At 39.1% G+C, this 17469-nt stretch overlaps 1 long non-coding RNA gene across 1 annotated transcript; it reads left to right on the top strand.

The window, feature by feature from the left end:
* Positions 1–14456: 14456 nt before the first annotated feature.
* On the top strand, positions 14457–16953 carry LOC114218089 (uncharacterized). Its single transcript, XR_003611110.2, has 3 exons — positions 14457–16278; positions 16383–16506; positions 16775–16953. It is a non-coding gene; the product is annotated as an uncharacterized LOC114218089 (long non-coding RNA).
* Positions 16954–17469: the final 516 nt, after the last annotated feature.

Here is a 17469-nt window from a genome sequence, read left to right as displayed (position 1 = left end):
GTACGGAACACATTTTCCACATTGTGTTTTTCAGGTTTACGTGAAGACCTCCTGATTAATAGGCTCTCCTATCATATTTAATGAGGCATGTAGAGGTATCAAGGTAAGTGCTGATATGGGCCTAAACCACAGCACACTCTTTCTGATTCTACTATGTAGGTAAGTGATTGTGTTCCTGACATTTCTTGTTACTATGATTTTGTTGCTGGTATTCAGGTAAGAAATGATAGAGTCCTTACCAAATCTTGTGACCAGGACTTTACACTTTTTACATCTTAGAGATAACTTATGCTTAACTCTGTGATTGTATCTATAATTTAGAGATAACTTATGTTTAACCCTTGATTGTATCTATAACTGTCAAGGAGTTCCCATGCCAGTAGTAACCACGGTAGTTTTGCGGGAGTCCAGTTAAAACATGATGGTCTCTTCTGACAAAGGCGTTGATCTGAATTAATGCAAGTATCAAAGTAGAGTTGATGTGTTCCGTAATAATGGAAGTGAAAAGGACTATTAGCAGGTGCTCTGGCAGAACAAGTTGTGTATTTAAACACATTTGTCCTATCTATTCCTGCAGGTGCTTGTCAAGAAAACCCAGTGAACCTAAAAATATTCGTTAATGGAACCTTGCTCTTAACCTGGTAAGTGATAAAGTGGGTTCTGCCACAATCCAGACAATCTGATCTTCAGTATGAAGGTAGGTGACGGTGGTGTCACCAACACTGGTGTTACCATGTTCATCTGCAGGTATCCTGTGAAGGTGTTCGTTAGTATACAGGTATGAGATGATACGACATTATCTTATTAGAGACATTTCTTATTTCCAGGTATCTGTGTAATTAATGTTTGAGACTCTTATATTTATGTTATTTTTGCCATGTGTTCTGTTAAGAAATTAATGTGTCCCTAATAACACTAGTAAGAATGTGATTTTCTGTACTCTTGTTTAGAGATACTGTGTACTTAACACTTGGAGTGACAGAGAGATCCGGGTATTGTGTTGCACAGTCTATCACGGCATTATTGACCACGGAATTTTTGCGGGTATCCATCAAGAGAGGAAGGTGTGTCCTCAGCTTTCACCTGCGAGTTCCACAAGCAACCAAGAGAAATTGCAGGTTGTAGTAGAAGGATTTATTCTCCACAATGTGGTTTTCAGGTTCATGTCAGAACATTATGATAAGCCCATTATTGGTAGATAACATGGGACATAGCTGGTGTCAAGGTCAGTGACGAAGTGGGCCTAAACCCACAGCACAGGCCATCTTAACTTTCTTACACATATAAGTAAGTAATATTAGCTTGCCTAAACTTCTGGTCGCCATATTTTTCTCGCTTGCTGTCTGTTTGTTTAGGTATTTAGGTTTAGAAACGATAGTATCCTTATCAATACCAGTAACCATGTACCTTTCTTTATTTCAGAGAAAATTTGTTTAACCCTGGGAGTTTTGAGTGATTTATGGGTATCCACATCATGATTACGGACTTCCGTGTCACAGTAGCAACTGTGTGTTACTTAACAGCAGTTAGGAGGTGACGGTGTTTTCAACAGTGGTGCAGACCTTGGAGTCCCGCAGGTATCCAGGCAGAGATGAGGTTATTTGGAGGTGTCCTGGTGGGATGTAAGTGTCCATAGACACACTTGTCACGGTGTGGTTTTCAGGTTCCTGTCAAGAGATTGTGGTGAACTTTGTAATGATTTTTATCAGCAACATTGCTGATTGCCGTAAGTGATGATATGCCTCAAGCATCCCCACAGACCTTCTGATCTGGAGATTTCTAGGTAAGTGTTGATAGCATCACTACCATTTTGTAACCATGGTTTTGTTTTGGGTTTTTCTCAGCAGGTGTCCAGGTAAAAATAGTATCTCAAACAATGCTAGTCAGCATTAGCTCTTACAGGATTAAGGCTCAGTCGGTGGAGCACACGACTCTTGATCTCGGGTTGTGAGTTCAAGCCCCACGTTGGGCCTAGAGCTTCCTTAAAAAAAAGATTAATTAAAAAAAAAAAAGCCCAGGGTTTATATATAATGTGTGTCTAACATAGACTGAGATCTATGCAGGTAAGTCATCTATGCAGGTTCCACACCACAGTATCGACCGTAAGATTTTTCCAGAAGGTCAGTCAAGAGGTGCTGATGTCTCTTGTTATCTGTGTTGACCTTGAAGTTGTGCCAGGATCCAGGTGATGTTAATGGTTCCCACAGTGAGGGAATGGACCAAAAGTACCTACAGGTGCCCTGGCAGGACGAGTTGTTGCCTTATACACATTTGCTGCACCTCTTTATTTTAGATTTCTGTCTAGCAATCACTCCAAACAGAACAGTGGTCATTAACAAGATCCTCTTAGGAACCAGGTAAGTGCTAAAGAGAGTTTTACTACGGTTAAGAGCATCTAATCTTCAGATTATCAAGGCAAGTGAGAATGATGTCTCTAACATTTGTGTTACCATCTTTTTTCAGATAAACTGTTAAGGTTTTGCTAGTAATCAGGTATGAGATGATGTGACATTAACTCCGGGAGACATTATATTCAGAAATCTGTGTGATGAAGGGGATATTGTTCAGGCTCTAATAAGTAACCTGGTTTTAGGCATGTATGCAGTTAAGAAATTAAGTTGTCCATAACAATTAGTTAGTATGCCTGAGAATTTATGACTGTTGAGAGATAGAGGGTTTTGGACTGATGGAGGGACTTCCAGATATCCAGGTCTTTATCGTATTGCCCATCACTGTGTTACTAACCATGGGATTTCTGCAGGCATTCCTTTAAGAGAGGAAGATTGCTCTTACTCGGGGCTGACCTCAGAGTTTTGCAAGTATTCAGGCATTGTTGATGGGTCCTGAGGTAATACAAAAGACCAAGGGAATTTGCAGCTGTCTGTTAGAATGAAATTGTACCAGACACATTTGCCACAGTGTGTTTTTTAGCTTCCTGTGAAGACATCATGATGAACCCAGCAGTGGGCATTAGCAAGGAGCATTATGGCAATATGCAGAGAGGATCATCTCCGCATAGCGAGGTAAGTGATGATACAATTTCTTTTGCCATTATATTTTTGCGGGTGTTGAGGTAAGAGATGATATAGCCCCTACCAGTAATAAAAACAATGAATTTTCACTTTTATGTTTAGAGAAAATGTATAACCTTGTTAGCATTAAGGGATTGCACTCAGACAGGTGATTGTCATGGAGTTCACACCCCAGTAGTACCCACAGAATTTGGCAGATGTCCGGTCAAGTAATGATGGTCTTTCCTGACAATGGCGTTGACCTGAGTAATGGAAGTTCCTAGATAGAGTTGATGTGTTCCATGGTAATGGGAGTGAAAACGTTGTGTTTAGGTGTCCCCGTAGAATAATTTACATTTCAAACACATTATTGCTGGTGCTTTTTCAGGTTCTCGTCAGGGGAACATAGTGAACCTCACAGTGGTTGTTAACGGACCCCTACGGGTAACCAGGTAAGAGCTAATGTGGGTCTTACTACAATGAAGACTGATCTAATCTTCAACATCTAGGTAAGTGAGGATGGTGTCCCTAACACTTGTGTTACCGTGTTTATTTGCAGGTATCCTCTTAAGATCTCTCCTAGTACACAGGTATATAATTATGTGACATTAACTTACTAGAGACATTCTTATTTTTAGATATCTATGCATTAATATGTTTAAATTATAATATTCACTTTGTAATGGGCATGTATTCTGTTAGAAATTAATGTGTTCCTCTAATACTAGTAAGAACGAGAGTTGTATCCTTGTTTGGAGCTACTGTGTTTTTCAAACTCGTGGTGCTGGAAGGATATGCAGGTATTCAGGTAATGTATCCTTTTGAATGTCACAGCATTATTGGCCATGGCTTTTTCATAGGTATCCCTTCAAAGAGGAACCAGTCTCTTCCCGGCTTTAAGCTTGGAATTCTGCAAGTACCCAGGTAGTGTTGATGGATCCCAAAACAATACAAGTGACCCAAGGAATTCGCAGGTGTATGGGTTAAATGAGACAAACAGAAAAAATTTTCCACAATGTGTTTTTTAGATTCATTTCAGGACGTCGTGGCAAGTCTCTCAATGGTAGTTCATGGGAGACGCTGGTGGTATGAGGTAAGTGACGATGTGGGTCCGAGCCCTGGCAGAGACCATCAGATTTTCATATGCGTGGGTAGGTGATTATGTGTCCTCACACTTCTTGTTACCATGATTTTTTGCAAGTATTCAGGAAAGAAATGATGGTTTTCCCAACTCTAGAAAACATGAGTTTTCACTTTTATATTTCAGGAACGTTTATTTTGAACATTATGAGTGTTGAAGGATTATGTATATGTTAAGTATTTATCTTATATTCCTCTTCATAGTACTGTCTGTGTGATATTTAGAAGTGTCCAAACACTGATGGTTTTCTGACATTGGTTCTAACTTTGAATGACAGGTACCCAGCTAGAGTTGCTTTGTTCCATAATGATGACGTGAACAATGTTATTTGTGGGTGTCATGGTAGAAAAAGTTGTTTCCATTAACACAAATTTCATGATGTGTTTTCCAGATTCCTTTCAAGACCTCATGATAAGCTTAGCATCAGTCATTAATGGGGGCAGGGATGTTGCTGGTATGCCCAGAAGGGAGGATGTGGGCCTAAAACACAGCATAGGCCATCTAATCTCTAGATAGCTAGGTGAGCGATGATGCTGTCTCCAACCAGAGTTGTTACCATGATTTCTTGGCAAGCATTCAGGTAGGAATTGATAGTCCTTACTAATCTAAAAACGTTGAGTTTTTACTTTTTTGTGTTTTAGAAAAGGTGTTTGTTTAACCCTGTGAGTGTTGAGGGAGTGCCATATCCAGATATTTATCATGATGTTCCCAACCATAGTAGTGACCATGGAAATTTTGCCGGTGTCCTCTAAAGAAATATTGTCTTACCTAACAACAGTGGTCTTGATCTTGGAGTACTGCAAGCATTCAGGTAGAGTTGATGTTCTCATAATAGTGAAAGTGACAAAAGTTATTTGCAGGTATTCTGGTTACAGCAAGTAACCTTTACACATATATCATCATGTTATTTTTTTCAGGTTCCTTCAGGATCATGAAGCACTGAACAGTGGTCATTAATCAGGGACATTTTTTGTATCCAGGTAAGTGGTGATGTGTATCTTTATCACATCAGACCCTCTGATCTGTGTGTGTGTGTGTGTGTGTGTGTGTGTGTGTGTGTGTGTGTGTGTATAAGTAATGGGTAAGGTGTTAATTGCCTTAGCTTTTTTTTTACCATGTGATTCTTTTCAGGTGTTGGTAAGAAATGATAATGTTTTACCAATTCTAACAATCATGTTGTCCTACTGTTACCTATTTTAGAGAAAACTTATGTTTAACCATGTGAGTGTTGATCAGTCTGTGGGTATCCATGTGATGATCATGGAGTTGTGCATCACACTAGTAACCATGATATTTTTGCTGATAACCATTCAAGAGATGGTGGTGTTTCTAACAGTGGTGTAGACAGTGGAGTACTGCAAGAATCCAGGTAGAGTTGATGAGTCCTACAATTATGAAACTGAACAAGGTTATTTGCAGGGTCCTGATAGGAAAAGCGTGTCCGTAATCACCTTTGTCATAATGTGATTTTCAGGTTCCTGTCAAGAAATCATGGTAAACCTCATAATGACCATTAACAGAATTTTGCTTGCATCCAGGTAAGCGATGATATGAGCCTAAAGCACCATACAAACAATTTGATCTTCAGATATTTAGATTAGTGTGGATGGTCCTAACATTTGTGATAGCATGTTTTTCTGCACGTGTTCAATTAAGAAATGATATTGTCCCAACCAGTATTAGTAGTAAGCATTAGCCCATAGTACTGTAGAGTTTCTATTCAATGGGTATTTAAACTTCGTAGTGATGGAGGCAGATACAGGTGTCTAGGTAAGTTACCCTACTGTTCCACACCACAATGTTGTCTGTGAGATTCCTACAGATACTCAAGAAGGTTGATGTCTCTGATAATGGGGTTAATCTTGAAGTTCTGCCAATATCCAGGTATGAGGATGGTTTCCCTAATAATGGCAGTAACCAAGATTATTTGTAGGTACCTTTTTTTTCCAGGTAAAGTAAGTTGTGTCCTTCAACACCCTTGTTGTTGTGTTTTTTAAGGTTCCAACCATTATGACATCGCAGTGAAGAAAACGATGGTCCTTGACAGGACCTCGCTAGTAACCAGGTATGTGATAGATTGGTTCTACCAAGATATAGATCCGTCTGATCTTTGGATATTTAGGCGAGTGAGGATGGTGTCCCTAACACAGCGTTACTGTGCTTTTTGCTGGTATCCCATTAAGTTCTTTGCTAGTATAAAAATATGAAATGATATGACAATAAATCATTAGAGATTTCTTATCTTCAAATATATAGGTAACTAATGTTTCCTGGACCTTTATGTTAATCTTTTTAGCATATAGACACTTCAGAAATCAATTTGTCCCTAACAACACTAGCCTGAGATTTTACTGTCTCCTTGTTCAGAGATAACGTGTGTTTTTACACTCATACCAATGGACCTATGGTCAGATATCCAGGTAATTTATCATATATTCCATACTTGTGATAATGACTGTGGGATCTTTGCAGGTATCCCCTCAGGAGATGAAGGTAAACCTAACTGGAATTTAACCTTTTGAGTTCTACATATTGCCCTGTAATGTTGAAGGGGGTCCCAAAATAATACACTGACCAAGAGAACTTGCAGTTATCCAGGTAGAATAAAATGCGTATGGAACAAGTTTTCTACGCTGTGTTTTCAGGTTCATGTTAAGACATCACGGGGAGCATATCAGTCACGGTAAATGAGGCATGTAGCGGATGTATTGAGGTAAGTGATGATGTGGGTCTGAACCACAGCACAGATCATCTGATCCTGTATGTAGGTAAGGGATTGTGTCCCTAACACCTCTTGTTACTATGATTTTGTTGCAGGTATTCAGGTACGAAATGATAGTCCTTACCAGATCTAGTGACCATGACTTTACACTTTTTACTTTTTTTTCAGATTTATTTATTTGAGAGAGAGGGAGAGAGCGTGCACGTGTGGATGCAGGAGGGGCAGAGGGAGCGTCTCAGGCAGGGCCTCGATCCCACGATCCAGAGATCACGACCTGAGCTGACACCAAGAGTCCGATGCTTAACCAACTGTGCCCTGACCCTTTTTACATTTTAGAGGTAACATGTTTAACCCTGTGAGTGTTGAGAGTTGACTGTATCCATAATTGTCAAGTTCCCACCCCAGTAGTAACCACAGTGTTTTGCAGGAGTCCAGTTAAGACATGATGGCTTTCTTCTGACCAAGGTGTTGACCTGAATTAATGCGAGTATCAGGGTAGAGTCGATATGCTCCATAATATTGGAAGTGAAAAGGATCATTAGCAGGTGTTCTGATGGAACAAGTCGTGTCCTTAAACATATTTATCCTGTGTGTTTCTTCAGTTTCAAGAAAACACAGTCAACCTAACAATGTTAACAGAACCTTGCTCTTGACCAGGGACATGATAAAGTGAATCTTGTCACATTGCAAACCACCAGATCTTCAGTATGAAGGTAGGTGAGGATGATGTCTCTAATACTTGTGTTACCCTATTTGCACATATCTTGTTCAGCTCTTTGCTAGTATACACGTATGAGGTAATGTGACATTAACTTACTAGAGACATTTGCACTGGGTGTTATATGAAAACAATGAATCATGGAACACTACAGCAAAAACTAATGATGTAATGTATGGTGATTAACATAACATAATAACATTTTTTAAAAAAAGACTTATATTTATCTTGTTTTGGCATATATGCAGTGAAGACATTAATTTGACCCTAACAATACTAATAAAATTAAATTTTTCATATTCTTACTTAGAGATGGTAATATATAATCCAAATAATTTATCCTATACCATCATCATGTTCTTGACCTTGGGAATTTTTTCAGGTATCCCTTCAAGAGAAGTAGATATCTCTTCCCAGGGTTTGACCTTGGAGTTCTGCAAGTTAAGTATCCAGGGAGTGTCCGTGGGTCCCGAAATGATACAAATGACCAAGGGAATTTGCAAGTGTGGAGGTGGAGTCATTCCTGTACTAAAAACATTTTCCACAATGTGTTTTTTCAGGTTAATGTCAAGGCCTCACAGTGAGTTCATCAGTGATAGTTAATGTGGGACATTGCTGGTATGGAGGTGAGTGATCCTGTGGGTCAAAACCACAGCACATACCATCTGGCTTTCATATACCTAGGTAAGTGAGGAGTGTCCTTTCACTGCTTGTTACCATGAATTGTTTTTGAAGGTATGAGGTAAGAAATGCTAGAGTCCTCACCAATTCCAGAGACCATGTTTCTCCACTTTCTATATTTCTGGAAATGTTCATTTTTAACCCTATGAGTGTTGAGGGACTGCATGTATGCAGGCATTTATCATGACATTCCCTGTGAGAGTAGTATCCATCGGATATTTACAGGTGACCAATCATCGCATGACAGTTTAATCTGTATTAACTTTAGATTAGTGTAAGTATCCAGTAAAGTTGATGTGTCTCATAATGATGAACTAAACAATGTTATTTGTAGGTTTCCTGATAGGAAAAAGTTATGTCCCTTAACACACATTCACAATGTCTTTCCAGTTAAGAAATCGTGATGAACCTAATGCTGCTCATCATTGGGGATGTTCCTAGTGTGCAGGTAAGTGATGATATGGGCCTAGCCCAGGCCTTCCGCTCTCCATATAGCTGGCTAGGTGATGGTTTCCCTAACAGTTGTAACCATTTTTCTTTGCAGGTATTCAGGTAGGAAATGATAGTCCTTACCAATTCTAGAAACCATGTGTTTTTTTCTTTTTATATTTTAGAGAAAATGTTATTTTATCCTGGTGAGTAATGAGAGATTGCCATATTCACGTAATTATCATAATGTTCCTAACCCTAGCAGTAACCATGGCAATTTTGCAGGTGTTTCATAACGAAATGTCATATTTGCTAATGGTCTTGACCTTGGAGTACTGCATATATTCAGATGGAGTTGATGTTCTCATAATGAAGGAAGTGTCCAAGGTAATTAATTTGAGGTGTCATGCTACAAGTTCTATTTTTTTACACATATATCATGTGTTGTTCAGATTCTATCAAGAGATCAAGATGAAATTAATGGTTAACGGGGGACTTTTCTGGTGTCCAGATAAGTGATTTGTATACCTTCACCGCATGAGACCGACATTCACATACCTAGTTAAGTGATAATGATGGGCTAAACCTGTTTTACTATGTGATTTATTTCAGGTTTTCAGGTAGGTAATGATAGTGTTTTTATCAATTCTAGCAGTCATGTTGTCTTACTGTTTTGTATCTTTGAGAAAATTTATTTTTAACCATGTGAATACTGAGCAACTTGTGGGTATCCACATAATGGTGATGGAACTGTGCAGCACAGTAGTAACCAGGGTCTCTTTGCAGGTGAGCAAGGAAGAGATGATGGTGTTTCTGGCAATGGCCTAGACATTGGAGTACTGCAGGAATCCAGGTAGTGTTAGATGCTGGGTGTGTCCTGTAGTGATGGTAGTGAACAAGGCTACTTGCCATCTCCTAGCAGCAAAGGTGTATCTATAGAGACCTTTTTTTTACAATGTGTTTGTCAAGTTCTTATCAAAATCCATGGTAAATATCCTAATAATCAGTAACAAGACTTTGCTTGTGTCTAGGTAAGTAATGACGTGGGCCTTTAGCACCCTAAACACAATCTGATCCTCAGATAGGTAGGGAAGGATGGACAGTGTTCCTAGCTTTTCTGTTTGTTTTTATGCAGGTATTCAGTGAAGAAATGATATTGTCCCAAGTGTAGCCCTAATGTTTTTTAGAGTTTGTGTATCATGTGTGCTTAACCTGAGTGATGAGAGAAGGGTATGAAGGCATGCCACTAAGTCACCCTCCTGTTCCGCACCACAGTACTGACCAGGAGATTTCTACAGGTGCTTGGAGATGGTATGTCTCTAACACTGATGTTGACATTGAAGCTTTGAAAGATTCAGGTAGTGTTGGTGGTTCCCTTAATGATGAGACTATAAAATGATTTGCTAGTATCTTTTTTTGTTTCGCTTTTGGTTCTTACAGGTAAAACAAACTGTGTCATTCGGCCCCGAAACACTTGTTTTTGGAAGTGTACGGAAACCATGATGTCATAGTGAATCTAACCACAGTTGTGAGCTGGACCTCGAGGGTAAGCAGGTATGTGATAAAGTGGGTCTTACCCTGGTACAGATCATTTGATCTTCACATACGTAGGTAAGTGAGGATGGGCTCTCTCAACACGGGGTTACCATGTGTTTTTGCAGGCATCCTTAACAGGATGCTAGTGTACAGGTAGGAGTTGATGTGACAGTCACTCAGTAGAGACATTCTCAATCTCAGTTGTTTTGAGTTGATGAATGTTTTTGAGACTCCTACGTTTACCTAGCTTTTGTCATTATATAGTTAAGAAATTAATTTGTCCCTAGTAATACTAGTAAGAGTGCGTGTTTGTGGAATGTTTTTGAGACTCTTACGTTTACCTAGCTTTTGTCATTATATAGTTAAGAAATTAATTTGTCCCTAGTAATACTAGTAAGATTGAGATTTGTCTATTTTTCTTTAGATAATACGTATTTGATACTAATGAAAAATGGGTATGTAGGTAGTCCTGTAACTTCCTATATTGTCCTTCACAGTGTTATTGACGAAGGGGTTATTGCAGGTACCCTTCAAGAGAGGAAGGTGTCTCTTCTTAGGGTTTGACCTTGGCGTTCTGCAAGCAAGTATCCAGGTACTATGGATGGATCCCAAAATGATACAAGTGACCAAGGGAATTTGAAGGTGTGGAGGTAAAATGAGACATTTACTACAGTATGTTTTTCAGATTCATGTCAATACATTACAGTAAACCTATCAATGGTAGTTAACATCAGACATTGTTGTATGGAGGTAGGTGATGCTGTGGGCCTACAGCACAGCCCGACTAACATTCAGATATTTATGTAGGTGATAATGTTCCTCACATTTCTTGTTATCATGACTTTTTTGCAGGTAGTCAGGTAAGAAACTATAGAAACGTTATAAATTCTAGCAACGATATTATCCTACAGTTTTACATGTTAGAGAAAATTATGTTTGACCATGTAATTGTTGAGCAATTTACAGATATCCACATAATTATGACTGAGCTGTGAGTAACAGTGATAACCTTGGTATTTTTCAGGAGAGCAATCAAGAGATGACGATGTCTCTAACAATGGCACAGATCTTAGAGTATTGCAAGGTTCTGGGGAGAGTTGATGGGTTCTGCAGTGCTGGCAGTGAACAAGGTTTTTTTCAGGGTCCAGGTGTAGAAGGTGTGACTATAGACATATTTGCCACAATGTGTTTTCCAGGTTCCTGTCAAGAGATCACGGTGAACCTCCTAATGATCGTTAAAGGGACATTGCTTGTATCAGGTGAGTGATGCTGTGTACCTTAAGCACCCTACAGACCATCTGATCTTTCGATCTTAGAGTCAATGGGGTTCTTAACATTTGTGTTACCATGTTTTTTTTTCTTTTGCTGTTACTCAGTTATGATACTGTCCCAACAGATGCTAGTAAGCATTAGTCTTTATTATTTTAGAGTTTAGATATACTGTATATTTAACCTTAGTAGTGATTGAGGGATAGGTAGGTGTCCTGGTAACTTACTCATCTGTTCCACACCACGGTATTTACAACGAGATTTCTCTAGGTGGTCAGGACAGAGATGATGGTTTCTGTAACAATGGTGTTTACCTTTAAACTCTGCCAGGATCCCAGTAGTCTTGGTGGTTCCTGCAGTGATGGAAGTGATCAAGATTATTTGCAGGGTTTTTAAAAAATTTTTGTAGATAAAACAAGTTTTGTCCTTCAACACACTTGTCCGTCACGTCCTCAGGTTCCAGCAGTCATGAGATCATGGTGAACCTGACAGTGGTCATTAATAGGACCTTACTGGTAACCAAGTAAGTGATAAAGTATGTCTTACCTCAATATAGACCATCTGATCTTCAGATATCTGAGTGAGTGAGCATGGTTTCCCTAACACAGTGTCACCTAGTTGTTTTGCAAGTGTCCCGTGAAGGCCTTTCCTAGTATACAGGTATGAGACTATGTGGCATTACCTTATTAGAGAGCTGCTTGTTTTTCATACGTGAATGAGGCTTTCAAGACTCTATGTTAACTATGTTTTTGGCATGTATGACGTTTAGAAATTGACCCAAATAGTACTAGTAAGTATGAGATTTTACTGTATTCTTATTCAGAAGTTGTATATTTTATTCACCCAGAGTGGCGGATAGGCAGAGATCCAGGTAATTCATCGTATTGTCCATCACCACATTATTGACCATGGGATTTTTGCAGGTATCCCTTCAAGAGAGGAAGGTATCTCTCATTAGGGTATAACCTCCGAGTTTTGCAATTACCCAGGTAACATTGATGAATCTCCAGATGTTACAGTTGACCGAGGAATTTGCTGGTGTCCCACTAGAATGAGACGTGGACCAAACACTTTTTCCACAATTAGTTTTCAGGTTCACATGAAGACCTCACTGCAAGCCTATCAATGGTAGTTAATGACGTGCACATATCAGATACTGAGGTAAGTGATAGCGTGGGCCTACACCATGGCACAGGTCACATGATCTTCATACACAGAAGTAAGTGATGATGGTGGCCCTAACACTTGTGTTACCGTACATTTTTGCAGGTATCCCTCTCAGGTCTTGGATAGTATGCAGGTATATACGTGGTGTAATATTAACTCATTATAGATGTTCTTGTTCCAGACTCCTACGTCCCTTGTTTTTGACAAGTATAAGTTCTATTAATTGGACCCTGATAATACTAGCAAGTAGTAGTTTTTATTGTTTTCTTTTATGGCGATAAAGTGTGTTTCTCACTCATAGTGGCAGACAAATGGTAAATATCCAGGTCCTTTATCATATCGTTCTAACTGCGTTATTACTGTGGGGTATTTACAGGTATGGCTTCAAGAGAGGAAGGTAAACCTTACTAGGGTTTAAGCTCAGAGTTCTGGAAGTGTCCAGGTAATGTTTATGGGTCCCCACATGATACAAGTGACGAGGGAGTTGGCAGGTGCACAGGTAGAATGAGACATGTACCAAACACATAAGCCACAATATATTTTCCAGGACTTGCGGAGAGATCACACGAGCCTATCCAGAGCAATGAATGGGGCGGGCGTGGGGGGGAGGGCGGCAGCGTTGCTGGTATTGAGGTAAGTGATGCGCTAGGCTGAAACCACAAATATTTAGGTAAGTGGTAACATGTGCTGACACTTCTTGTTACGATGATTTTGTTGCAGGGATTCAGGTAAGAAGAATCCTTACCAATTCTAGAGACTATAAATTTTTACTTTTTACATTTTAGATAAAATTTATGTTTAACACTATGCATGTTAAGAGATCATAGGTATACAGGTATTTATCATGTTTTTCCCCACCGCAGTACTACCCATATGATTTTTAGAGGTGTCCAGTCACGAAATGATCATTTTTTGACATTGGTGTTGACCTGGGAGTATTGTAAGTATGCAGGTAGTACTGTAAGTATCCAGAGTTGATATGTCTCATAATGATGAAGTGACCAAGGTTATTTGCAGGTATCCTGGTAGAAAAAGTTGTGTTCTTAGACGTGTTTCATAACATTTTTTTCAGACCCCTGTCAAGAGATCACAATGAACCTAACATGGGTCATTAACGGGGGCAAGGACGTTGCTGGTATGCAGGTAAGGGAGGATGTGGGCCTAAACCACACAGCACAGGCCGTCCGATCTCCAGATAGCTAGGTAAGTGATGACGGTGGCCCTAACACTTGTTATCATGATTTCTTCAGGGGCATTCAGGTAGGAAATTATATAGATCCCTTGCCCAAATAGAAAGCATGAGTTTTCATTTTCTATGTTTCAGAGAAAATTTTTGTTTGTCCCTATGAGTGTTGAATAATATCATATCTAGGCAATTAGGATGATGTTTCCTGCCACAGTAGTGACCATGGGAATTTTGCAGGTGTCCTGTTAGTTTTCAAATGTCTCACCTGACTGTGATCTTGACTTTGGAGTACTACAAGGATTCTGGTACAATTGATGTTTTCCAATGATGAAAGTCATAAAGATTATTTGCAGATGTCCTGGTAGAACAAGTTGTGTTCTTTTATACATATATCATAATGTGTTTTTCAGGCTCATGTCCCAAGGTCATGGTGAACCTAATGGTTATTAACAGGAGACATTTCTGGTATCCAGGTAAGCGATGATAACGCAACTTCATCACATCACAGACCATCCAGTCTTCACATATTGACATAAGTGATGTTCGTTCTTGTTTGACTGTGGGATTTTTTTTTTTTTTTGTAGGTTTTCAGGTAAGAAATGGTAATGTTTTACCAGTTGTAGAAACCGTGTTATCCTACTATTTTATATTTTAGAAAAAATTATGTTTAACCATGTGAGTGTTGAGCAATTTGCAGATATCCGTGTAATTATTATGAAGGTGCAAATTTCAGTAGTACCGTGGTTTGGGTTTTTTGTTGTTTGTGTTTGTGTTTGTTCGTTTGCTTGCAGGTGAGCATTCAAGAGATAATGGCATCTCTAACTGTGAGGTAGGCCTACCTAAGATTCTAGGTAGATTTAATGAGTTCTGGGACACCTGGGTGGCTCAGTCGGTTAAGCGTCTGTCTTCAGCTCAGGTCATGATCCCGGGGTCCTGGGATCGAGTCCCGCATCGGGCTCCTTGCTCAGCGGGGAGCCTGCTTCTCCCTCTCCCTCTGCCACTCCCCCTGCTTGTGCTCACTCTCTCTCTCTGACAAATAAATAAAATCTTTAAGAAAAAAAGATTCAGTGAGTCCTGCAGTGATGCTAGTGACAAGGTTATTATCAGGGTCCAGGTTATAAAGGTGTGTCATGACACATCTGTCAAAATGTTTTCTTCAGGTTACTGTTAAGATACCATGGTAATCCTCATAATGATCATTAAAGGGATTTTGTTTGTATCTAGGTAAGTGATGACGATAGCCTTTTCCATGCTATAGACCATCTAATATTCAGGTATCTGAGTAAGTATGGATGGTATTCCTAACCTTGTGTTGCTATGTTTTTTTGCGGGTATTCAGGTAAGAAATGGTATTGTCAATCGATGCTAGTAAGCGTTAGTCCTTATTATTTTAAAGTTTAGATATAATGTTTGTATAACATCAGTAATGTCAGAGATTACATAAGTATTCAGGTAAGTTGGTATTTTGCCCGTCGCCTCTTTATTGACCATGACTTCTTACAGTTATCTTGTCAAGACAGTATTGTGTCTCTAACTAGGGGGTTGACCTTGAACTTCTGCAAGTTTCCAGGTAGATTTGATAGGCCTCATAAATTTGATGGGATTTTGCAGGCAATACATGTATTCCTAACACAGTTTTTACCATGAATTTTTATAGAGTCCACTCAAGAGATGATGGAAGGCCTTCGAGAAAATATACCAGAGAAATCCCAAATTAAATACTATGGTCATGATGAGCAGTGGGTGATGTATGGAATTGTTGAATTGCCATATTGTATACCTGAAACTAGTATAACACTGTATGTTTACTGGAATTAAAATTAAAAAATATAGAAGGGGATTCAAAAACAATCCCAGGGTAAAATGACCTATTCAAGTCGTGTAACAATATTTTCAGTTTCCAATAGCTGCCTGTGAAAAAAGTCTTGCTCAAAATGCATAAAATGAGAAAAATGTATTCCATATGAATGAACGAATAACTTGAACTTGTGCTAGTCAGAAAATAAGATTGAATGAATGAATAAATGAATGCTATTGTTAGTTGAACCATCATCTCTTAATTTGTATTTTTGCAGATACCCACTCAGGAGGAGAAAATGTCTCTATTCAAGGTCTTGTCCCTGGATTTTTGCAAGTAGCTGGATGGATTTTATGGTTCCCTTTAAGTCTTCAGTGCTCATTAGGTTTTCAGGTGTCCAGGTTATGGAATTACCGGTAGACACCGTTCTCTCTTTGGCTTTTGTAGATTCCAGTGAAGAGATTGTTGAGAACCTCCGTGTGGTATTGAAGGCAAAATTTTGTTTGCACTAAGTACAAGATAATGGTGTTCGTACCAGAGTTAGAGCTCATGAGATTTTGCACATATCCAGGTAGACCGTGTTGGTATTCTGAAGCCAACCTAGTGACCATGATTTCTTTGTGAGTATTTGTAAGTTGTAAGCAGTGATCAGGGAAATTTTGCAGATACCCTGTCACGCTCTGAAGGTGTCTCTAACTAAGGTGTTTTTCTTGGAAATTTGTAGATGTCCAGGTAAGAGATGATGGTGTCCCTAATCAAGATAATGACCATGGGATTTTGCAGTTATCCAAGCAAGAGATGCCATATCCCTACCATGATCTTGATCCTGCACCTTTCTAGGTATTCAGGTAAGAGATGGTATTTGTCTGAATATGTTAGTGACCCTGGGGCTTTTACTGGTATGCAGGCAGATGGTGATTCTGTATCTATAGTGCCGACGTTTGAATTTTACACGTATCTAGGTAAGAGTTGATCTGGCCCTTAACCATGCTAGTGGCCTTGGGATATTTTAGTCTAGGCAAGGAGTGGTGTGTCCTTAACCATGTTAGTTACCATGAGATTTTGCAGGTATCCAGGTAAGAGGTCACGTACCTACAACATACTATTTCTCTTCAGCTTTTTTAGATATTCTGAGAAGAGATGATGGTGTTGCTAACCACACTAACGACCATAGGATTCTGCACATATCCAGTGAAGAGACGATAGCATCTCTTTCAACATTGGTGTCTATGGAAATGAAAGAAATGGAAAGCTTTTTTTGATTAGCTGTATAATTTGTTAAAAGAATTTTCATGTTCAATGACTATTAAATATTATTCACGATCATATTTTCTTATATCCATGTGTTTAATTTTTCCATAATGACATTTGCACCAGGAATCTTAGGCCCATGTTTATGAAATATGTTAATATCGTGGAGCCATGGATACAGATAGACTTCATATGAAATGTGGTTATGCCTAAAGAAAACTAGGCTATAAACCCAATTCTTAGTTAAAGGGTTGGGGGAGCCAAGGAAGGGGCACATTGGTGTACATATTGTGGGCAAAAAACATCTGTACTCTCCCCCTCCTGATATGAATAGGCATTAGATGATATGTTAGGAAAATATGTGAAACATGATAGAGATTAATGGGGAACTTGAATATCTCTTATCTAAATATTCAGTTATTGAATTATTATTTCGCTTATATCATTGACACATAGAAAAGGAGAGTGAATAAGAATTTGGTCATCATTCAGCCCAACACCCCCAGGAATGAGAGAGCCCTGAGTGCAGAGAGGTTAATCAAGGTCACACAGCTATCTAG

Source organism: Eumetopias jubatus, unplaced genomic scaffold (assembly GCF_037043125.1).
Source record: "Eumetopias jubatus isolate StellerSeaLion01/CBP00866 unplaced genomic scaffold, mEumJub1_p1.0 scaffold_11, whole genome shotgun sequence".
NCBI classification, from domain to species: Eukaryota; Metazoa; Chordata; class Mammalia; order Carnivora; family Otariidae; genus Eumetopias; species Eumetopias jubatus.
This window is presented reverse-complemented; position numbering and strand designations above follow the sequence as displayed.